This window comes from Cavia porcellus, unplaced genomic scaffold, assembly GCF_034190915.1.
Source record: "Cavia porcellus strain 051 isolate PalLab524CR breed Dunkin Hartley unplaced genomic scaffold, mCavPor4.1 scaffold_30, whole genome shotgun sequence".
Taxonomy (NCBI): domain Eukaryota; kingdom Metazoa; phylum Chordata; class Mammalia; order Rodentia; family Caviidae; genus Cavia; species Cavia porcellus.
This window is the reverse complement of record NW_026947513.1, coordinates 26,164,354-26,189,226: the sequence shown is the minus strand read 5'-3', so window position 1 is coordinate 26,189,226 and position 24,873 is coordinate 26,164,354. Positions and strand designations below refer to the sequence as shown.

At 32.5% G+C, this 24,873-nt stretch overlaps 1 protein-coding gene across 2 annotated transcripts in view; it reads left to right on the top strand.

Annotated features, from left to right (window-relative positions):
* LOC100719234 (cytochrome c oxidase subunit 7B, mitochondrial) overlaps positions 1 to 24,873 on the top strand; it is a 119,816-nt gene that overhangs the window by 31,447 nt on the left and 63,496 nt on the right. Inside the window, exon 2 of one of the 2 annotated variants that reach the window (XM_003471565.3) lies at positions 5,258 to 5,313. The exons of the other annotated variant lie outside the window; for it this stretch is intronic. The gene's annotated coding sequence lies outside the window, so the exon portion shown is untranslated. The remainder of the gene's footprint in view (positions 1 to 5,257; positions 5,314 to 24,873) is intronic. 2 annotated transcript variants of the gene reach the window in all.

Below are 24,873 nucleotides of genomic sequence, written 5' to 3'. Positions count from 1 at the left end.
CCCCACAGCTATACCCAAAACTATGACAATCCAGTTTAGTTGAGCTTTTCTTAACTGAAATTGACAGTTAACCTTATATTAAATAATGTAAAGATCTCTTGCTGTATGTTACTAGAATTTGTTCCTGGTATTATCCTACATTTATGCATTCCTTTCAGAACTGTGTCCTGGGTGGCTATTAAGAAACTATCCTGCAACAAGGAAATAGTCACTAATCTCATGGAATTTACCATATAAAATTTTCAGCAAATACGAAGATTTTTGCACAGTTCAGTGTGGTTGTTTTAACAAATTTAAATTTGAATTTGAATAGCAACATATGGCTAATAATTGTAATCCTAAATACTGTCTATTTTGTCAAAGAGTACCGGGAATTGAACTCAGGATCGTGTACTTGTCAGACAGGCTGTGCTGCTTATATCCCTGGTTGCAATACTATCTTGTAGAATTAAACTATTCATAATTTGAAATCTGCTCTTTGTATTTATAGTTCTGTACTGTTAGTGAGCTTTCCTGAGATGTGGGATCTATAATCCTTTTTTTAAAAATAGTGTATTAGGCAGCAGTTATCCAGAGTAAGTGGAAAAATCATAAAGTGTTGAATTTTGACACATACATTTTGGTATTTAAAATGACTAATTGTAAGTTACTGAAAAATTAGTCCAATTTGAAAATAATAGTTGTATATTCTACTCAGTGTCTATTGCTACTTTAAGATTTATATCATTGAAAATAATTAAGGAATCAGGATTGACATTCTCTTGAATTACCTAAAATTAAAACATTTGATTCTTTTCTTTTGTTACTTACAAGCAAACCTATATTTACTTCGTGTCAGAAAGCTATATGCTGGAATGGGAATGGAAAAAAATGAAATTTATAATTTTTAGGTAACACAGAATCAAATGAATGAAAATATAGGATTAATCATTTCAGTGAGCCTATATTTTGTCTGACTTAAAATTATAGGAATATCTTTTATATAATTAAATAAATCAAAACTTAACTGAAGTGAGGGGAAGCTAAAACAGAATGCAAGGAATAAAATAATTAGCCATAATTACTGTGGAAACAATATTATGACTGAATACTGTAAGGCTAAAGACCAGAAGTTACACATAACTACTATCATGTTAATTGGTAAGACTGTTTCTAATTGAGGCATGGACAAGCAAACCATTCATTTTATATACATGTATTTTCTAGAATTTAATGTGCATACAAGAATTAAATCAATTTTAGATAATATATATCACATTTTCTTTATCTATTCATCTAGGCTGATTCTGTATCTTGGCTGTTGTGCATTATATCACAATAAACATGGATGTGCATATATCCATGGTATGGAATTTGATGTAGTATAGCTACCATGGAAGTCAATATAGAGGTTCCTTAAAAATCTGAAAATAGAACTACTATTTGATCAAACTGTACTACTCCTTAAGATAGCCAAAGGAATTAAACGTTTAAGACATGATTGTTTCCCCTACCCCAGATAAATCTAATTGCAAAACAGACATAAAGGAAAGTTATTGGATTCAGTGAACTTTATAGTATTTTAAAGTTTTTTTATTTTGAACGGGCATGAAGAAAAATTGCAGAATTATTGAGTTCTGTTTCATTATTTCCTCTATAAATATCTTATATGGTAAAAGTATAAGGAATTAACAGTAAAACAGTGTAATTAGGTAAAATCTAGAATGTACTTGACATTCACAAGTTTTTCCTATGTATACACATAGGATATATATGGATACATATAGGATATCCTGTTATGTATATATGTGTGTGTGTGTGTGTGTGTATGTGTATACACATATATATGTGTGTGTGTGTGTGTGTGTGTGTGTGTGTGTGTGTGTGTGTGTATACGTATCCTATGTATATAAGCCATTAACACAAAGACTAACAGTCAGTAGAATCATACTGTTAATCCTGAAAGGACATTTATATCTTCATGTATTCAGTTTCTTCATTTCAGCAATTTAAAGTTATTTTATTTATCTTCCTAAGACTACTGACAGATAAACTCTTAGTTTTTCCTTAAATCTAACAAACTTGCTAATAAATTCTTAGAATATATCATCTAGGACCAATTTTCTTCACTGATAGAAATACTCCCTTTTGTTGAAAATATGGTTGTACTTCTGCACTTCTCTTTCTATATTAGCTGTTAGAGTGCACCAATCTAGATTTAACTTATAAATGTAATAATTATATGGACATACTTAAAATAGTCATTGTAAATTTCTGAATAAAAGGAAATAAAATTATGTAGACACTTATTCAGCCTATATATATTTATATACATACATAGATTTTGCTTGTCTAACTGTATATTTCCATTTTTATAATTTCACAAAATCATTTTAGAAAGCTGCTAATCAGATAATTAATGTTTACTGAATACTCATGCTGGAACTTGCATCAGTGAAAACTTTACAGGAAGTTCTAGTATGGACAAGCATACATTCAAATGGGGAGACACATCTAAAAGAAAATACGAGACACCAGTAAAAAGTTGAAAACTCCATGTGTTGATCAAGTTTTAGACTTTTCTGTGCCTCACAATGTCAAGGAGATTACTGAGACTAATAAAGACTAAAGTAGAGTTTAGGAGCGACTGATTTAATCTTTTAGCCTTCTTAGTGGAGCAAAACCTGGAGAAAAGTTAATGACAAAGTGACAAGGGTTGCACTGCAGAATATATGTGAATATATATGTATATCTGTATACATATTGAGTATATGTACATTGTGTATTATATATATGCACATATACATATTTAAAGTATATCAAAGATGATAAGGGAATACATTTGAGATGTGTCCTGTATGTCAGAAGCATTAAATAATTTATTTTGAAAATCAAATTTGGCCCTCTCTGTGACTAAGTAATAAATCTTCATAGATGAATAGAGAAGAAAGAACTTTCAAAATATTATAGGAGAATGAAGTGCTCATGATAAATCTAGATAAAATGAAGTGCTCTAGATAGATCTAGATAAAAGCTAAATCCTAATAACATTAAGGCAGAGCAGTCTGTGAGTGACAGTACTTTGTAAGTAGTATATGTTTGCATATAAATTTTAGGTGGTACCAAAAGCAGCAGGGAGCATCTTTCACGGAGTTAAGTTCGTTAAGTTAGCTCGTGTCCTTGCCATAATACCTGCTCATTTGATTTGGTTCAATTGATTATTTTAGGAAAATTAAAAGCCAATCTAAACATGTTTTGTAACAATGAAAGTTTAAAAATAAGTTATCCTAGCTACTTAGTAATTAAAACGAGCCAACTTTGCTTGGAATTGTTGGCCAGTTTTCAAATACCAACCTTCAGAGCTTTATAAACAGTCAAGTAGCACAGATCTGGCACTAATTGGATCTTCTAAGGAGTCTAATAAGGCTGAATGTCATTTACTTAGCAGTGAGCAGCAGGTTAGATTACAGGGACCCTGTCCCTCTAAAAAATTGTGGGAAGATTCATCAGTGTTAGAAATTAGCTGTAAATCTTCCAGTGTAAGAACTAGTCTTGTTTGTGAATGAGCATCTATTCAGAAAGAACTGAACAACTTTCTGGCTTCTAACAATTTCTATAGAAAATCAGTGCCGCTTGCTACCTTCTCTTGGAGGAAGTAAAGTACTCTGAGCCTAGAGTGGTAGTAGCTGACCTGTTTTCTCGTGTTTTCTGAGCTTGCTGATCACCTAGCAGCTTCTGGAAGGTCAGTGTATTTATCTTGCCCTTCGCCTTTTGTCTGTTTTTCTGAGTGGAAGCTGGTGATATGCTTCTTAGAGAAAGGCTTTTCTCTGGCTCTCTCCTCTATTTAACTGGACTTTCCTTTACTGGTCATTTTTTACTCTTCATACCTTCTTGAACTTTAAATGATGGAGTAACCTGGGACTTACTTTTCTACTATTGTGCACAAACTTAGTTTAAAACAACATACACCCAACTCCCAACATATCCTTCCTGAAGAATTTTCTTCTTTGTAGCCTATTCTTTCATTCCATGGGCCTACATTCTTCCTGTCTCCCTATGGCAGATAGATAAGTGAGGTAGAGACTGATAAGCAGTTAGAAAGGGACCAGGCCCAAAATAGAGTTAAAACAGAGATGAGGCAAACCAGTCCTGGGGTCAAGGACTGAGTTGATAGACACTAGACCCCAATACACAGACATAATGGGTAGGTCTGCTAGCCCCCCCCCCCCCAGGGATAACAACCCAGCATCATCTGGTTCAGTAAGCCTGAACAATATAACAGAAATGTAGAAGCAATGTAATGAACACACAGATGACCAGACACTCTGACTCTTCTTCCTACATCTTCCAGAAATGCCTTTGTTCTACTCTATGTGCCTTGTTTTTCTATTGGACCAATATAAGCTAAGTGGCTGTACTTGTAACTTTATAGGTTGATTGTAGTTTGTCTCAATCAAACCCTGTGATGTGATTTCTCTGTATAAATATCCACCAAAGAACTCAGTGGCAACCCATTCTTGGGACTCCTCCTGCCTCTCATTAGCTTTCTCTTAACACAATTTTCCTATTCTTCACTTCCTTTGTCCATCTGTCCATATTGTGAGATAGGAACTGGAGACATCTAACAGGTTGGGAGAAAACCCATACAGTCTCCAAAACCGTGTTAACATCTGGGGTTGTATTTCCTGGGGTTGAACTTTCTAACAGTCAGGCATAAAATACTGAACAAATGTATCTTTTTCTTCAGGCGTATTTTTAAATTCCTTTTCTTGTTCTAAAGTAAAAAAAAAATTCTTTCAATAGTATTTGAGGTATTAGCAAAATGGTGAATTTGGGTTAGAACATAAACGATAGAGAAACCATTCCCATTTTCTGAGTTCACATCACAGGGATACCTGACTTTCATCCACATGTACCAGAACTCCAGGCGTAATTCTCTGTATCTATTCTTGGCCACAGGTGGATTGTGACTCCTGGAGGGAGCTGATAGAAAGAGAGAGCATTTTCAACTAGATGTGTTGAGAACAACTTACAAACTGTTTTTCTCCTGTAGGAACACAGACTGCTAGCCTTCCATCCTTTCACATACCTTGTGAGGCTTTCATTTTAACTTTCAATTGTTTCATAAAATATATTCTAACCAGATGTCCTTTATATGTGAATACTTACTTTTGATGGAGTGGTATATGATGATTTTTCTCCAGTTAACTGGCCTACATTAACCCTTTTCATTTTATTTCTCTGAAGCCTCATATTGATTATCTGATTGTGCTTTTAGGAAGCTGAATCTTGATCTTTCTGAAGAGAGCATCTGGGCTTCATTGTCTCCACCAGGTAAGTAAAAATATCGGAAAAACTCATGTTACGTAGATTAACATTCAATTAATAATTTCAACTTTAGATAGCATTTGAAAATCACTTTCCCTTTTTTAAATGGAGAAAGGAAAAAAAAAAAAAAAAAACAAAACAAAACACCCTAAAACTCTAATAGGAAATTTTGTCAAAAAAATTCATCCTGAAATCATTTTTAAAAACTGTATGTAGTCTTTTATCACTCTATTATTAAGAATCAGTACAGCTACAGAAGAGACAGATGCCAATCTAAGTAGACACATGTCTCCAAAATAAAATATTTTCTGTCAGCAAAAAATGTTTTATGTGGTGGACTAACTTGATAATCTTAACTATGTAAACAGTTGGATGCCAAAGAAACTGTATTTTCAGCAAACATTTTCAAGAGATAAGCGCTTATTTTATGTACCACATAGAAAAATCTTTCTTTTGGCCAGCTGAGTCCACCACGTGTTTTAAAATATGTCATCCATCATTTTAGTGTTAAGAGCGCCCCCTGGTGTGACTGTATAATTATATGTTGATGCGAAATTTAGACACAGTCTTGTTTGCTGTTAAATGGTTATAGACCCTCTTTTGATGCTAGATTGACTTGCAAAATAAGGCATATAACTGTCTAAAAATAGGCATTTAATTTTCTTTTTCCTTTACACATGTGAGTCAGTGTTTCAACTTGAAAACAAAATATGGGAGTATCTAATTTCTAAACTTTATTTCAAGCTAATAAGCTCATTTAGTAACTGAGGTTATACACAAATAAAATTTTATGAGATAATCAGTGGTGATGAATTAGTTAAGTGATGAGTTGCTACTAATAATTCCTTATTGTTAAATTCATGGATATTTTAACCAGAGAATTGAGGCATATTTTGCTTTTAAAGTATCTATTGCAAAAAAAAAAAAAAAAAAAAAAAAAAAAGCAGCAAAAAAAAAAAAAAAAACCAAGTCTTCAGATTTTATTGCAAATAAGAACCTTTCCTATAGTTGTGAAAATTGCAAATAGGACTATAATTTGTAATTCATCTGTAAATCGTAAATCAGTCTCTTAAATACCTCCTACCATCAGATATAAATGCCTCAGATGACTGCCAACCCCACGCTGTAAGATTGCAGTCTAAGTTGGCAGCCAGGAACATAGTTTGTAACTCTTGGATTCTAATGCATTTAAATTTTAGTTTTTTGGAGATAATTAAATCATCCTGGCAAACAACTGTACATAATATTTTAAACCACTTTGCTATAAATCTGATAATCAGAAGCAATTCTCTCTGTTCTTCTCTAAATTACTGTGTTTTAACCATTTCTTATAGGCTTGTGTTCTAAATTTGATAATTTGCAGGACTACAGTGGCAAGCTGTCTGTAGTAGACTGCTCGCTCTCTTTTTAAAATTTCCTCTATATGTTCCCTTCATGACTGATGGTGAAGGTGTAAGCTAGGTACAGTATTTATAGTAATTCTTGCCTTGCTGAAAGGATGAAAAGAAATTCAGAGTAATGAACTTGCTGTAGCAGACTATGTTTCATGTTACTTACCTAAAATTTGACTTTGAACAAGATATTTGGTGACTTTTTCAGCATCTCAATCTTCTGTGAAAGAAGAATGCAAGCAAGTCACTACTTTGTTAGATGTTGTTAGTACATTCTTTATATTAATAGCTATTTAAGACACTGTAATTCAGACTGGGGGTTGACTGCCTTAGAAGGATTTATTTCTCACAGTCTATGAACTGAGGACTATTGTTTCTATGTTATGGGTGAATAATAGTGAAACTAAAAGATTTATATGTTGGAAAGGCTATGATTCTAGTTGAAGGTTGCCTTGAAGTTGGTACATAACTGTTGTGGTATCTACTTTATGTAATCATGCTCACTCAGTTTTACTAATTTGTTCCTAGGTGTAAGAATTTCCCCAGTGCAAAAATGCAGAGGAAGTGTATTGTTTTAAAGGGAGGTCTTTCAATAGAGGTGATCTTCTTTAATCTTTTATCTTATTAAAGACAATCTATCTTTAATAGAGATAATCCTGAAAAACTAGGATTTCTTGATAATTTATTTCTTGTGCTATTTTTCAAACCAGATTATTAACCACTGGTTTAAGACAATGACGAATTGAACAAGAGATACTGGATTAGTGAGTACTGAGGCACTATCATAGCGATACAAAAACAATAATTGAATGTTAATTTCAGAATAATTCTAACAGCATTTCTTTTAGTTTTCTCTGAACCTGTGACCCTAATCTTAATTCCCATGTGTGTTACAATTCTGTTTTTTAATTTTTAAAAAAAATTTACTTAAAGAGAAAAAAGCAAAACAAAAAAGGATGGAAAAAATGTGACGGGTTGATAACCATATTACTAAGTTTTTGTTGGATCATTGAGCAGAACTGTTTATAGTCTCAGTGTTTGAATGTCCACTTTGTATGCTTTAATTTTGTAACTTGAGCAGCTATTTCTAAGAGGACAATATGTAATTTATCAGCTAGTGATTTCTTACTGTTTTTTTAATCCTGTATTATTTCTACAAATCTGTTTTAAGTATCTAATGTTAGCATTGGCTTTATGAAACTTATACCATATTCTTTATGGGTTGAGGTTTTTTCTGACATTTTATGTACTAGATTATATTCTTTAATTGTCATACAGATGAATGTAATAAGTTTCTCATCCCATTAAAAAGTAGTTCTGAAGGCTGCTATGTTGCTCATCATAAAAGCAGTTGTAAACAATCCTGTTCTTTGTTATCAAATCTGCTGTTGCGTATTATTTCCTTGGTACTTTAGATTTGCTCAAGAAAGAAGGTTTTTCAGCCACAGTTGAAAGCATACCACTGATTATTTTCTTCACTTTGTAGAACCTTTTAGTTAGATGTTATAACATTAGTCTGTTTTTGCTCTTGTTTCCCTGTGCTTCTGGGATCATTTCCTAAAAAGTCATTCAAGGTATGTCTCATCCACAGCCTAAGGGCAGCTCGCCTTCTTCTTAAAAATATTGTAATGAAAATATTAAAAAGTAGAAGTGTTCATTTATATTAATTGTATTATATATATTTTTATGTGGCCAAAGATAATTGCTTTCCACTCATTATGGCCCAGGCAAGCTCAAAAGTTGGACATTCAACTAGTAACTACTTTATGATACAATTATCCCACTTCTGGGTATGTATGCAAAGAAAAATAAACAGACCAAAGAGATACCTGTATAACCATGCTTAATGCAGCCATGATTATAGTTACTGAGAGAATCAACCTAGGTACCTATCAATAGATGAACTGATAAAGAAAAGTTAGTACATACAGGCAAAGGAATGTTCTCAGTCAAAAATGAGAATGAAGCTCTGTTATTAACAGCAAAATTGATGAGACTAGAAGAACATATGATCCCTGAAAAAATGTCAGCCGAAATACGTAGTAGAAATTACTAGAGACTGAAAAAAGGAGTGTGAAGGGAATAGAGGTGGATTTGATTAGTTCATGCTCAGTGTTGAACCACCACACTGAACCCCATTAGTAGTACAACTGACCTGCATTAATCAAAACTGAAACATTTTAAATAGCACATTGTCAGGCTCCTGAATAGTCAAATGACTTATATCATGATTGTTAATATAAGCAGGTATATATATTATTATGTGTTACTAATATAAGGTAGTACATCCACTAACATTCGGAAAAATCACTTTAACTATCATTGCTCAAACATTGATGAGTGAAAAAAATCAGAGTTGTTTTTAGGTTCTTGTCATCATCTCTTCTACCTTTTTCTGCCCATCTCATACACAGACACTCACCATCAGAGCATTTGGTATATATGTTTTTTATTTTAGGCCTAGTTTAATGTCTGTAGAATCAATCCTTTTTTCTTAATCTGCTGATACTATTTTGGAATAGACCATTATATTTTAAACAATTGAAATAATTAATTGAATTTCCTTTTTCTAGCTTTATTTTTCCAAAAACCTGCCTGTTTTGGGACCAGGCTTATTTTCCTTATGCATAGAACTAGTCATCAGCTTAAAATTAATCAGGGTCTATTTTCCAAAGATCTCTTTACTCTTGTTTATCTCTCTTCTAGCTTACTTTATTACAAACGTCCTTATCCCTTAAAACTGTGCTTTCCTTTATTGAAAAAGTTAACAGACCTCAGAAGCTTTTTACTTTCTTTGCTTCTCTGTGCCTTCATGTACCTACCTTCCATGCCAGTAGGACCTTTCTTCATTTGATCAGTCATTTTTACCTTTTTAACACCTAAACTTCACACTGGCTGGTGATAATAATCTTTCCCAGGATAAAATCCCAATTGCAAGAGCCTATACTCAGGCTGAGTTAAGTACCTCTTAGTGGCCAATTGTGAGACACTTTGTCTACTTGTGCCATTACCAAGTTCAGTTTACAGAGGGCAGCTTGAAAGCAGGTATTATGTTTTATTATTCATTAGATGTAAATGTCATGTATATCAGAAACATTAAGTTCATGAAGACATTAAATTAAAAAAAAAGGCACAATCTGTGTTGATTCCCCTGAAGCCTACACCTTCACTCAGACTGTGACACTTACAGATCAAAATGCTTAGATTCAGTTAGGCATTCTGGATTCAGTGGTGAAGCAACCATGAATTGACATCAGTTAGTCTTTTTCATTTGCACACTGACCCTTGCAGTTACATACACACCTTAGTGCACTGAACCACTTTGCATGCTCAGAATTTACTTGCTGAATCTTAACACTGTTGTAGGCAAAATGTCACATACACTTCCCCCATTTTCATAGCCTTCTTAAGCTGAGGGACACTGTCAAAATTCTGTCCAGTGAGGCACACACAGAAATCTGGAAGAATTTCTGAGTTTTTACTTTTCTATTTTTGGTATAGACTTTCTTTTCTTGTCCTTTTGGCTCATTCTTTCCATATTCCTGGTACACCTGATAACTTGAACTAGAGCAGTCATGTTGCATCTTTAAGTAAAAGGAAAACCAGGAATTAAAGACATTTAATTTTGATGTCCTTTGAGCTTTCAAGTTGATGCAAGTGATTTTCTTTCCTTAGCTTTTTATTGCTTGAGAAAACTTCCACATGTTATATTTAAGCCTTTGTTATTTGGATTTTCTGTTGTATATCTTATTTCTCTAAGTGATATAGAAGCTAATAGTATAGATGGCACTGTATATGTATGTGTATATATATATATATATATATATATATATATATTTTTTTTTTTTTTTTGTACCAGGGATTAAACTCAGTCTCACACTTGCCAGGCAAACCCCAGCCCCTAACCAGTTGTATTTTGAGACCCATTATAACTGTGTTTAACCTTAGATACTGTGATCCAAAGATTGAAGCACTGTTTCTATGGAAATAAATTTCAGTGTTGTAAAGATATAAACACATAAAATTAACTACAATATGTAATACCATGTAAGATAGAATGAGTAATATTGTGAGCATCACAGTATGCATATGTTCTAAGAGCAAACACAACAGAGTATTTGCATGTTGGCTGGATGCTCAAAGATTGTTAAAAGTAAGTATGTATTTATGTGAGCTTTTAGTCATCTTGAGCAGGATTTATTCCTTGTGCCTCTCTGACCCTTCTTAGATGTTCAGCTGTCTGTATCAGCCTCACCGCCTCTTAATAATAATGAAAATGAGCATACTTTAGGAGACTAAAGATAAAACCACACATGGAGCTGCTGACAGGCTGTATTTGCAAAGCCAAATATCTGAAAAGCAGTCTATGGAGGAGGAGGGGCAAGAGCTGACACAGGAAGTTGCCAAGGATTCTATTGACACATAGACTGAAGCAATAAGCCAAGAGCTGTAACAGGAAAACAGTAAACAAGAAGCTGAAGCTCCATGGTTGAAAGGCAAGAGTTAGCTAATGGAGAGAGACATGAAAACATCAGGCAGCTGACAGCCCAGAACAGACTCACAATGAGGGAGACCTAGGGAACAAGTCTCCTCAAGAGAGCACAAAAATAGGCTGCTTTCCTCCGGAGCTCTCGGCAGAGCCTGTGAGGAAAGCCAGAAGGAGGCCATAATAAGGACACTGTTTTGAAATCACAGAGGTTCGTTCAAAGGAGTGAAAATGAAAAAGTTTCAAAATAAAACATAAACATTGTAATGAGTTGATGTTTTGAAAGACACTCAAAATTCAAAGAACCTGATTCAGCGAGAAGCTCGAGGGACACTGGCATTGATTTCAGTACTTGATCTTGAGATGATTTTTTAAGTGCAGATTTTGAATTGCAAAGAGTCACAGGAAAGGCAAATTTAATGTCAAATAAAATTCCTGGGATTGGGCCAAATGCCATTTAGAATTCTGGGGTCTAGGATAAACTGCAAAAGGAAATATGAACACATTACCATTTCTTGTAACACACATACCAGGTACTCCCAGAAGATGAATGAGAGAGGAAAGCTGCCAGTGATCCAGGTTTGAATAATAAGGACTGGCTGTCTCCAGTATTCCTTAAAATCACACCCTGGAGAGAAACTGTGAATACCGATAAGGCATCAAGCCATGCTTGTGCAACCACAGAATGCATGATGCTCTCAGCCCATCCAGAATTAATGGACCAGAGCTTTCTATGATGCATGACCACCAGGGTCTCATAGAGAATTACAGATACTTCTATGCAGCACAATTCCAAAGTTCTTGAAGGAACAAAGCACCAAAGGCAGAGGTCTCTTGTGACCATATTCTGTTTGTCCAGTTGAATAAAGAATGATAAGTACCTCACATGATGAAATTGGACGGAGAGTGGATTTCTGATAAAATCTCATATATATGCACATGTGTTTACATGTTATATAGAAACACTTAGATCACTTTTAAAATTAAAAATGATCTAAATTATTCCCAGTATAAAACTGCTATTTTACTCATGAGTTGTTTTTGCTTTTTTGTAATAATGAGTAAATTGTTTTCTATGTGATAGCATAGTTAGTTTGCATGTTGTCAAATGCTACACAATAGAAATGTAACCTTTTAATTTTAAGTTGATGCTGATATAGAATGTGCAAATTCTCCTAAATTTTTCTTACAACTGTATACTTGTAGTTAGCAGTTCGTTTTGATCTGTGAAACATAGTAATCTACTTCAAAAGAGTATTATGGCTTTCTAGATTTAAGTTCTGTTAGCATCTAAGATTTAATACATACCATGTTCACTTGGTATATCTTTTATTTTTAGGGTAATTTCCATTATTTCCATTTTTGAGTTTTACTGAGCTCTAACCTTTTGTATATTTCTTCATTTAGAAATCCGTTCTATGGTTTATTATTACTTTTCTTTTCTGTGCTTTTTCTTCATAGTTGTTGTTGCTGAAATGAGGCAGTAGAGGAACACAATTAGAGTTTTACCATTAAAAAAACCCTCAAGTCAGTTGGTATTAGTCTTCCAAGAGCACCATCTTTTCCTTATTTTTAAAGTTTTGGTTTGTACCCTCCCAACTCAAGTAGGAATTTAATCCACATTATAAGTTATTAAAAGTGTGAAAACTTAATCTGTATGGTATTTAGACATGAGACATGAGGTCTTGGGAGTGATTAGGATTATATAAAGGCATCAGGACGGAGACTCTGTGCTTGAGTACTCCTAGTTTTATGAGAAGAGGGAGAGAAGCTACACATGTATATCTGTAGCTTTCCTTACGTCTTGCCATGTTATGAATGCTCTGTGCTGCCTTAGGACTCATGTAGCAATGCTTTTTGCCACATGTGATTTCCTCAACTCTGGACCAGAGCCATGAGCTAAAATAAAACCTTTTAAAATTTTCCCAGTCTGCTGTACTATGTTAATTAATGTTGTGGAACCATCACCATAATTTCTAGAATCTTTCCATTATCCAAGAGAAAAACACTGTATCTGTTAAGAACTGCCACTGTATTCTCTCCCTTCTCCCTGTGCCCGAGTAATTTCTAATGTACTTTTAGTCTCTGTTCTTCATATTTCTTATAATAACAATCATACTAAATCCTACATTTGACTTATTTCAATTAGTATACTGTTTACAAGATTCATCCATGTCGTAGCATGTATATACCATCATTTCTTATAGCTAAATATTATTCTATTTTACATATGTAATACTTTTATTTAATCATTCATTTATTGGATGGTCAGATTGTTTCTTGCAAAGTAAACTATTACTTTAAAAGTATCTGTACGTCTTGAACTTAAAAGCTTTTCATTGAATTAAGCCTCAGTGCCTTTTAAAGATCTTTAGACAGCATTTCTTTTGGAAATCATTGCCCTCACTGAAGCCATGTGGAAATGAACTTACGTTGTAGTAAATATTACTATACCTAAACACAAAGTGATTTAAATTATTGCCTTAGTGAAATGTAAAATCTCATACCCATTTATTTAAAGTTCATAATTTTAGTATTCACTGTATTTTATAATTTTAGAATTCATACATTTTTAGAGGCCCTTGAAGAAGCTTTGGGCTTTACAAAGTAAATGAATGTAAATTAACTTATACTTTTAAAGTCAGAGTTGATAACTGAGTTTTGTATAAAATGTGTAATGTAATTTTTTGAAGGAAATCTGTTTCTTTACCTTTTGCTGTATCAGCAGGATACAAGGCATGCTTAATATTTCAAATGGCAGCAATCAGATCTACCAACCCTCAACAACAGTTTGTCTTAGTGTGTGTTTGGTTTATCTATATATCACAGATCTTTTATCAGGATGTTATACAAACTAGAGAAATCTTTAGCTTGCTAAACCAGTGTTACAAATGTAGTCTTCTATATACCGTTTTCTCTCTGTGTATATCAGCAGTAAAAAGCAGTTGTAACTAATTTGCATAGATATTTCCAAATTGTCCTTATCTGAATTATATAGTCACATACATTTCCACCCATTTTCCTGTTTACATAGTCTGCCTGTCCATCTCAGAATATGTAAAATTTTCTTGAATTCAACTTCTAGGTCAAATGTTATTTCTTTAACAAGGCTTCTCTAATCCCCTACTTTAAGAATAATTTCTTCATCTTCTGATGAAGTATTATCAAGTGGAGGGTTATTTATGACACACTGGTTTTCTTACAGCTATTCAAATATATCCTATTTCCTTTAGCAGAGGAAGAGCTTTGTAATGGCTATTCTTTTGAGAAATTAATAGTGTTTTACCTGAAAATATTAAACATGAAAATAAATATATCTTTACTTTCTTACAAATGAGTAAAAATGGCTACAAATTAAAGTAGACAATAGATCTGCAAGGAATTTGGAAATAGATTAGTCTTAGTCAATATGAGGTAGGTATATTCTGGTCACCAAATGACTTTCATGAAATGAGACATTATTACTTCAGAATGTTTAAACTGAATCATGATTCTTGACTCACTTTTTAATTTAAAATAAAATGGATCTTGACAGTATGACACACACCATGAAATATAAATACGCTTTCTTTAGGGAGAAAGAAGTGATGCTGAAATGAGACTTTGATGTTCTCCAAGGAATGGTGCAATTAATTTAATATGCAGAAAGACATGTTTAGAATGTTGCCACTGTCTTTGTAATGTAAGCCATTATTTGAGAAATAACCACTCAAATATATGGATATTGCCTCAGCTTTATGTAACTATTAAGAAGCATGAGCATACACAATTTTTTAAATTTTAAATACAGAGTTACCTACATAATTCTCTGGTACTAATTCTCTTTCCAACAGGTATGAGTGAATCTGTTGATTATTTTTTAAATATGTATTCATGTGTCTGTGTATAAATCTATTCACTTGGTACTTGAAATTGAACCCAGGGCCTTTGCACTGAGCCACATTCCTAGTCCTTTATTTTATTTTTGAGAAAGGGCCTAGCTAAATTGCCCAGGAGTGATCCTTCTGTTTCAGCCTCTCAGAATGCTCCTATTACAGGGGCGTGTCACCAAACCCAATTTTGTAGATTTTTTTTACTTGATTCCTCATATTTGCTGCCCATCTCCTCTGCTATTCAGAGATAAGAATTTGAGTGAAAACTATATAACTACTTATTATTTTGTGTATTTGGGTTTGCATTCTTTTAGTTTATACAAATCATTATATTTAGTACATTTTATCCTACATTTTTTTCATAGGATTTACTAATTTTTCTTTGTGCTTAATTTCTTTTGATTGTTGCCCAGCATTTCATATTCTGGTGTATCATATTTATTAAATTATGTGATTTTACCTGATACTAACTGAAGAAAGTTAATAAGCCATAGAACATATGATTTTATTAAGTACCTCCTTACTGCTTTGCAAGATTGCTGAATCCATTTATAGGCCTGTCCTCAAAGCCTACCAGCTTAATTTCACTGTTACACTTTCTAACACTTGGGGTTATCTAAGCAATTTCAAAACTGGAGTTTGAAATTTGTTTTACTGTAGTAGAGACAATGAGAAACTCTTTCTTTTGGGTTTTTTGTATGCTTTTTAGTTTTAGATATTAAATATATTGCTCCCAGCCTTTATTCTTTCTTTGAACTTTGGTTACAGTATTTTCCTTGAACAGAAATCCTTCTTTATATTTTGTCAGGTTTATGTGTTTGTGTTTTGTATTTTTCTAAGAAATTTAATAAGGTGAATTTTAGTAATTATAACCACATTAATGTATTCTCTCACTAGTGTTGAAAAATTCATGGATCTGTATGCTCTCTACCACAAACAAAGAGAAAATTTCTCTATAACAACAGCAAAAATGTTGTGACCTTTTGTAGTTGATTTCTGCCTTTGATTCCTAGCTCCAGGCAACCAGTGTTCTATTTTTGTCACTAAAGTTTTTTTTTTTTTTTTTTAAATTTCTGGACTATCATAGAAGTAGCATCCTGCCGTGTGTACATGTTGTGTTAATTACATTTACACTGTAAATGAAAGAATTTGAAAGGAGAAGAGTATGTACACACAGCTACATAATAACTATGTGGTGCCCTTTGTCTTTAACCTTCCTGACTTTCTTAACATTTCATGGAGTACAGATAAGCTGTGAATGATACATTTTGCAAAAACCAAAAGAGTTTTTAGTTTCAAATTAATTTATTTATTTTTATTGGTACTTATTTGCAGTACACAATGTTTACATTCCTTTTAAGAAGTAGTGCATGTACTTCACATGTCTGAACTTTAAACTTTGTCCTTTCCATCTATCTATGTGAAATTTTACATTTTTCTTCTTCCATCTTAAAATTGATACTGATAGTTCTTTTTTGCTAAAATTCTCTATCTACATAAATTAATTATATTTTTCTTTAATTTTAAATGGCTTTAGATGCTTTCCTGTTGTATCCAACATCTTTGTTATTTTAGTTGTGTAGTGTTATTATTTTGGTTTATTATATATTATTTTATATATTGTCTTGTTTTAGATTTATTATCTATTATTATATATTTTATATTATTATTATTTTGTTTCAGATTTTTTGTTTTTACTTTTTGGTGCTAAGGACTGAACCCAGGGCTTCCATCTTTGCTAGACAAGCATTCTACCACTGAGCTAAATCCCCAGCCCCAGAGTTTATATATTATAGTAAGTCAGAAACTACTTTTTTTCTCTTAAGGAGAATGAATATTTGATTTCATTCTAATCATGTAACTTGTAGGGACTCATATTATGAAATGTATCTCTTACATGTCTTATTTCTACAAATTCGTTTTTAGCTTGCTTCTACTGATTCTTCCTGCTTCTCTTTCTCCTCTTTCCAAATCTCAGGAATAAGTAATTTTTCAGATAAAGGGTACTACCCAAGACTATTAATCATAGGGTGGGATCGTGTTACTAAGGAACACTGAAATGTTGAATTGGAAGAAGCAAAATGAAAGCTGCTTTTGTAGACTGTTTTCCAAATGGGAAGCAGCTTATGTGAGGTAGAGCTCATGTTGCATACTTGTTATTCTGTATATAGCTTCAAGGCTGTGTCCAGCTCTATTGGAAGTTGGTCCGAGGTTGCTGGATAGTTCATATCCTAATGAAGCCTGATGGAGGGTACATGAGAAAAACAGAGGCTGGCTGCATTTAGGGATGGAGCCAGCATCTGTGTTTACTGTATATCTACATGCAAACAATGCAACATAGTAATGTTGATAAAATAGTCAAATAGAATTTGATTTTCATATCCTGCTGTTACATCTATATAACCTTGAGTAAGTTATTGAATTACTCTATACCTAAATTTCTAAGTAGGCTAAAATGATATCTCATAAATGATTGTGAATATAACCCGAGATGATTGTGAATGTAACATGCACATAAGAAAATGTCAGTGTTAATATAAAAAATTACTATGGTTTCATCAGAGTGTAATTCTGTCATTAAATCAAGGAGTATTGGTGCTCAGATTTTGGTGGTTACCCAATCTGTTACCTTTTCTGCTTCATTTGTTGGCATAAATTTCATTTCTCTGCTTTTATACTTTTTACTGTGCATTGTGATCATGAATTTTCAAATGTAAAAGCAACCTCTGTTTCTGAGGTAGTATCCAATCACAAAATGTATTTCCCATTTATATATTTTACAATTTGATATGCATTTTAAGTATTTTAGTGTTGATTTTTACATAGTTTTCTTTTCTAATTTCTTATCTAATTTTGGTTTCAGGATAATATTAGTCTCAAAGAATTTTGTTGTGTTATATTATCTCTTCTTCTGAAATAGTTTTGGTGGGATTAGTATTTCTAAAATTTTGATAGAATTATCAGCAATGCAATCTAGGTCTAGAATATTCTTTGTGGTTAGAGTTGTAGTTATAAATACAGTTTCTTGAATAATTTTTAGATCATTTAGCTTTACCAACTCTTTATGAATCAGTTTTGATAATTTATATTTCTTACAGATTCATTTTATTCTAAATTGTTGAGGTTATTGGAAGTAAGATTTATTCTATCATTTTTAAAAGCTTTTATTATAAGGTTATTAATATTCATTTATTCTTTTGATATCTATAGGGCTTGTTCTGCCTCTCATTTCTATTTTTTGTAGTTTGTGTTAGATATTTTGTCAATTTGTGTAGTTGATTTATACAATTTTATTGGAGTTTTCAACTAATAAGATTTTGATTTCATGTGTTTTTCTTCCATATTTTATTTATGTCTATCCTTACCACTATGTCTGACACTCCTTACTTTTTGGGTCCATTAACAATTTTTAAATTTTAAAGTACAAATGTTTGTCATTAACTTTATAATTTTTTTTTTTTTTTGGCATAGCTCGAAATCAAAACCAACACCTGGAATTCACTCGGCAAATTCTCCACCAGAAAGTTATAGTCCCATTGCTGATTCTATAACTTTTCAGCTGTAAATTTTTCTCTTAAGCATTTCCTTGAGGTTTAGCTCACATATTTATTTTCAATATTCTGTTCTTTAGTTTGGGCTTTTTTTAATCTAATAGTGTGCCACTGATTTTCAAATATTCCTGTTACGTGTTTTAGATTGTGTTTTGATCTTTGAGCATAATTTACGATATGAGTAGTTTAAATTTATTGTATCTAGTTATATGGTCTAGCATATTTTGTTAAAAGATTGGTTAGAGTGTACTACAAATGTGAATTAAAGCAAGCTGATTGGATTCTTCACATCATTCACATCTTTATTGATTTTCCATTGACTTGATCTAATATTTAATAAGAAATGTTGAGTGTTCAAAAACAAATCATTATTGCTTTCTATTTCTACTTCTATTTTAATTTCTGTCAGTTTTTGTATTGTTTACTATGAATTCTTATTCCTCCACTTCTATCATCTGTGTTTCTGGAGAGTCTTCATTCCATTTATTTTGGTATTTATAAAGTAAATTCTGATTACTAAGTGTCTCAGTGGTACTGGGATGTTTCTATGTCTTAGGTTTCTCAGTAAACAGAAATAGGAAACATGTTTATTGACACCAAATCCAGCATATGTGCATATTTTTAGTTAGATCTTTATTGTGTGTGAATCTTTATTGTGCATGTGTCTTTATTGGTTTATACCAATACTTTTAACTATTTAAACAGGAATCATTCTATCCTTATTTTTTTTTTCTTAGTTTTAACTTTTTCTCTCTGTGCCAACTTTACTTCCCTTTATTATCAGTATATTTTCTTATTTGTTCTATGTGTAACTTCAGTTTTGAATTGTTAAAGAAAATTCATGTGAGAAACTCATTTTTTTTTAATGCAGCATTTAGAAGGAGTCCAATATGAGAGCTGTTTTCTAAAACTGCTTAGTTCATTTCCCGCACTGCCCTTTTGGACTAACACATTACAATTCTAATCCAGTAACATTCACTTGAGAACATCTCTGTTGTATCCTGGGATCTCTCAACAGCCAGACTGATTTAAATTTTTTTTTAATACAACAGAGTTTACTTTTTATGGTGTAAAAGTTTTATTTTGACAAATGCAGTACATGAAATTAGGCATCTTTCACTACAGCATCATAGAGAAAATTTTCAGTAGCTTATAATTTGCTTTGGATTTTCCATTTATACATAATGCCTCTTCTCTTCCCCAAACTCTGAGAAGTACTGTTTTCTGCCTTCCAGTTCTAATGATATAATATACAAACTTTTCTGTTAGGCTTCTTTGCCTTAACAAAAAGCATATCTTTATCTGTATTAGCATTTTGTTTTATTTCTCAGTTGAATTCATTCTACTTAGGTTTACCACCATTTGTTTATATATTCAACTACTCTGACTAGATAGCAGTTGATTCACAAGTCTTGAATTGTATCTTTTTAATTCACTTTAGTAGTACTCAAGAGTAAGATTATTAAATCATGTTTTTATTGTTTGTTTAACTTTATAAGAATGTACTCACTGTTTTGTAAAGTGGCTGTATGACTTTGATAGTCATTGTCATGGAATGAGCATACATATCTGTGTATTATGTTTACTAGATTGTGATTGATGGTCTTAGTTAATTTGTTTTAATTTCATCCACTATAATAGGTATGTAGTTGTAGCTCAGTTGCATTTTGAATTTTTGTTGTACTAATATTTAACCATATTGATAAGCTCCTTATATGTTTATTTACTTTCTTTATGTCTCCTTTGATGAAATATCTGTTTAAAAAGAATTTAATTTTTATTTTGTAAAGATATCTCTTTATTATTGAGTTTTAACAGGTTTTAGTATATTGTAGAAACAAATCTTTCATCAGATACACGATTTGGAAGTATTTTCTCCCTGCATAGCTCTTCTTTCATTTTCTTAAGATGACCATTGTGAAAAGCAAGTTTTACATTTTACAATGCAAATTATCCCTTTTTAAAAAATGGATATTGCTTTTGTTGTAATATAAAAACATGAAGTTTTAAGACTTTTTGTCTATTTTTTTCTAAAAATAATAGAATTTTACATTATGCATTTATATCTGTGACCCATTATGTGTTAATTTTTGCATGTTATAAGGTTTATTCTGATGTTTCTTTTTAAAAAGATGACTCCAAGTATTCCAGCCATAAGTATTGGAAAGATAATCCTTTTAACAAACCATTAATTTGCTTTTCCATCTCTGCAAAGTCAGCTGATTATTTTCAGAGGGGTTTATTTTGAGGCTTTTATTTTGCTTCACTAACTCATGTCTATCTTTCCACTTCGTTTGAGTTACATAAGCTTTATAGTGAACATTTCTGGAGCCGTGAATCTTCAAATTTTGTTTAGCTTCAGGATTGTTTAGAATAGTTCTTTGTAATCGCATATGAATTTTAGAACCACAGGTACTCAGTTCACTTTTTTATGTTTAACTTGCAGTTTTATTAAAATCAATTTATAATAGTAAGGTTTTTCTATTTCATGTCTTTTATAGATAACTGTTATTTATGAATTGAGCGAGTTTCATTTCTCGTTTTCCATATGCCTTGTCTTACACTTTTCTAATCAATTGCTTTGACCAGGGCTTCTAGTGTAAGGAATAAATATGATAACAGAAGACAGTTTTCTTTTTCTTGATTAAACAAGAAAAAATTTAGGCTTGCTTATTGCTTGGTATGATGTCAACAGCAAGTCTTTCATGTATTTCTTACATTACCTGGTGGACTGCTTCTAATAGTTGCTCATCAAATAAGTGTTACCTGGTCCTGGATTACTTTCCTCACCTTCTGGAGTTGGATTCCAGGTTCCTCTTTTGAATGAACAATTGAATGAAACAAGCTAAAAACAGTGGGAAAGTTTATATGAAAAAGTGAAGAGTGAGGGAGAAACTGGCTCTGCAGAGGATCTTGGACTGAGTAAAAGAATAAAAAGCAAGATAAAAGAATACTCTGTAGAAAGCAGGATGGGCTATTTTGAAGAAAGCTATGATAGCAAGTTTTTCATGCTGTCTGTGTCCTTTTAGGCTGTCCAAATCGCAACGAAACTCCGGAAAATTCTACCCATGGGTCCTGAGAGGCATTGCTGGGGTCCCACACCTCAGGCTGACATCAAGTCTAGACATTACTATTGAAAACTGTGGGAGTTCTCATGAGAAGTCCATATGCCGGGTTTTGAGAACTGTTTTGTACATGTTTTCCCAGATCTTACAATTAAAAGATCGTATCTAGTTCTCTAGCCAGTTTTGCCAGACCCTAACCTCCTATGTCACTTCTACTGGGGTAAGAAAGTTTCTTTCCATTCCTAGTTTACTAAAAAAATATTTATGGTTAGATGTTAAATTTGATCAAATGCCATTTTGATATCTACTGAGATGAAACTACTTTTTCTCATTTAACTTATGTTGTGGTTTGAATATATCTCCCAAAATCCTGGTGTTGAAAACTTAATTTGCAGTGTTAGACTGTTGAGAGATGGGTGCTTTAAGAAGTGCTTAGGTCATGAGAGAAAAGGCTGTTATCTCAGGAGTGGGATGGTTATCATGGTAATTTGTTCCTGGTAAAAGGATGGAGTACTTTCATCTTCTTTTACTAACTTTGATGTGCTCTTTTGTCATTTGATAACTTCCACCATGTTATGACATTCTGTAATAAGATAGCTGTCAACATATGACAACAGTTGATCTTGATTTCAAGTCCAGATCTGTGAGCCCAATAAACTTCTATTGTTTATAAATTACTTAAATAAAGCATTCTTTAATAGAAAATGGATGAAGACAGTCTATTATGGTGAACTGCATTATTACTTGAATATTGAACAAGCTTTGAGTTCACATAAAAAGTCCACTTTGTTATTTTGTATTATCTATTTTCTGTATTACTGTATTTGAAAATGTTAACTTTATCATTTTTATATCTGTGTTTATGAGGGATATTGATAATTTTGTTTTCTTGAGATTTTATGTCTTGTTTTGCTATTAGGATAATTCTGGTCTAGTGGAATGAGAAGAGTATTCTTTTATTTTTTTGGCAAGCATTATCTATAATTACTTTTATTTCTTCTTTAAAGGTTTGTTAGAATTCAACTAAATATTTTCCCTACAAGTTTTCTTTTTGAGAAGACTTTTGTTCTTGTTCTTGCACACTTTTTAATAGGCACAGGGTCTCTCATGTTATCTAATTTTCCTTTAGTCAGCTTTGTTAGTTTGTGATTGTTAAGGAATTGATTAATTATGTCTAAGTTGTTGATTTCCAGGTACATAGTATTTTAGTAATTTCTGTCTTTTGGATATCTATGAGGCTAATAGTGAATGAGACCTCTTCTTTCATTCTTTATATTGTTAACTTAGATTCGTTCTCTCTCTCTCGCTCTCTCTCTCTCTCTCTCTCTCTCTCTCTCTCTGTTTCTTTCACTTGTTAGTATTCTCATTACTCATCTGTTTTATTAATTTTTAATGAGCCTGTTTGGTATTTGATTTTTCTGTACTTTTAGTTATATCAATTTCTTCTCCAAACTTTACATGATCTTCTACTAGCTTTGTATACAAATGTGCACCTTTTCCTTTAGGTTTTATGCTTTTTGACTTTAGTCTTAATTTTCAATATACTTATTACCATAAATTTCCTTTAATCAGTGTCTTGTTTTCATTCCCCTAAAGTTTTCATGTTTTATTGTATTATTTCTGAGTTTTTATTTAGAAGTTTTTCTTTAGAGTTTTTTTTTTTTTTTTTTTTTTTTTTTTTTTTGATTCATGAGGCAGTGGCAATATTTTATTTAGTTTCTAAAAGTTAGGAACTTTCCCATGTCTTTCTGTTTTTGCTTTATAAGTTAATTCATATATGGTCTGAAAATATACTGCTGTTTTTGTGTTTTAATATTATTAAATTTTAATATTTGGTCCAAATATGCTGTATATTTTAATGATTTATGTGCACTTTAGAAAGTATACTTTAAGCTGTTGTTAAGTGATGTATTTTGTAAATGTAAATTTTTGTTTTGTTTTGTCTCTTTTGAGACGGGGTCTCTCTATGTGGTTTAGCCTGGCCTTGAGCTCACTTTGTAGCCCAGGCTGGTCTCCAATTTGCAAGGATCCTCCCACCTCAGCCTCCAGAGTGCTGGGATTACAGGCATGAGCCACCACGCCCGGCTATACATGCAAATTAGATCATGGTAGTTCATAGTGATATTCAAGTTATATGTGTCCTTAAGGGTTTCCTGCTTAGTTTTTCTGTCAGTTCCTGAGATAGGGGTGTTTATTTCCACAAGTAATTGTAGATTTGACAGTTTCTCCTCTCAGATCAATCAATATTTAATGTTTTGAAATTCTTTTATCAGATTCACATACATTTGCAATTATTTCATCTTCTTGCAGAATTGACTATTGTGTAACTATAGACAATACCAGATAGTCTTTCTTGTTTTAAGACTACTTGGTCTGAGACCATAAGATGATTACACCTTTCTTTAAATTCTTGTTTTTATTGTATACTTATCTCCAACCTTTCAGTTTTGGCTTACATAGGAATTTATATTTAAAGTGAATTTCTTGCAGATGACATATATTGGGTCTGCTTTTTATCCAGTCTCATAATATGTGTCCCTTACCTGCCTTGTTTAGATCATTCATCTTTTGGGTGGATTAAAAACTACATTTTTCTCTTTTCTATTGCACTCAGTCTGTCGTGGTTTATGTCTCTGTCCCCCAGGCCTCATGAGTTTGCATTGTGTATTTATGATTGGTTCATTGTCTAGTGCTTGGATTGATGGTGTCAGTGCTCCACCCACCTAGGGGTGGAGCCCGGATGTGATGTAATGGCAGGAAGAAGGTATGCCTTTCTCTTTGCTGATTTCGGCTTGCTGTTTGTAGCTGCCATGAATGGCGGTCCCGCTATGCCTGCCTGTCTTGGAGCCAGCCGAGTGTGGACTGAAACCTCCAAAAACTGTAAGAAACAAACCTTTCCTTTCCCAACTTGGGCATCAGGTATTTTGTCTCAGCGACGAGCATGAAGTAACTAAGACACAGTCTTTTATCAGCTTTACTCTTTTTTTCCTCTCCTCATCTGTTTCTGTCTTTACCTCCCTTTCTAATTTTTAGTGTTTCTATTCAAGTATGTATTTGTATGTCAAATAGTACATGAAGTATGGAGGACTTTCAACAGTTCCTTCCTCATTTGTTGTTTCATTTGTATTATAAATTTCATTTTCACATATGCTATTGAATGCACACATATCATTATAATTATTGATATAAAGTTATGTTTAA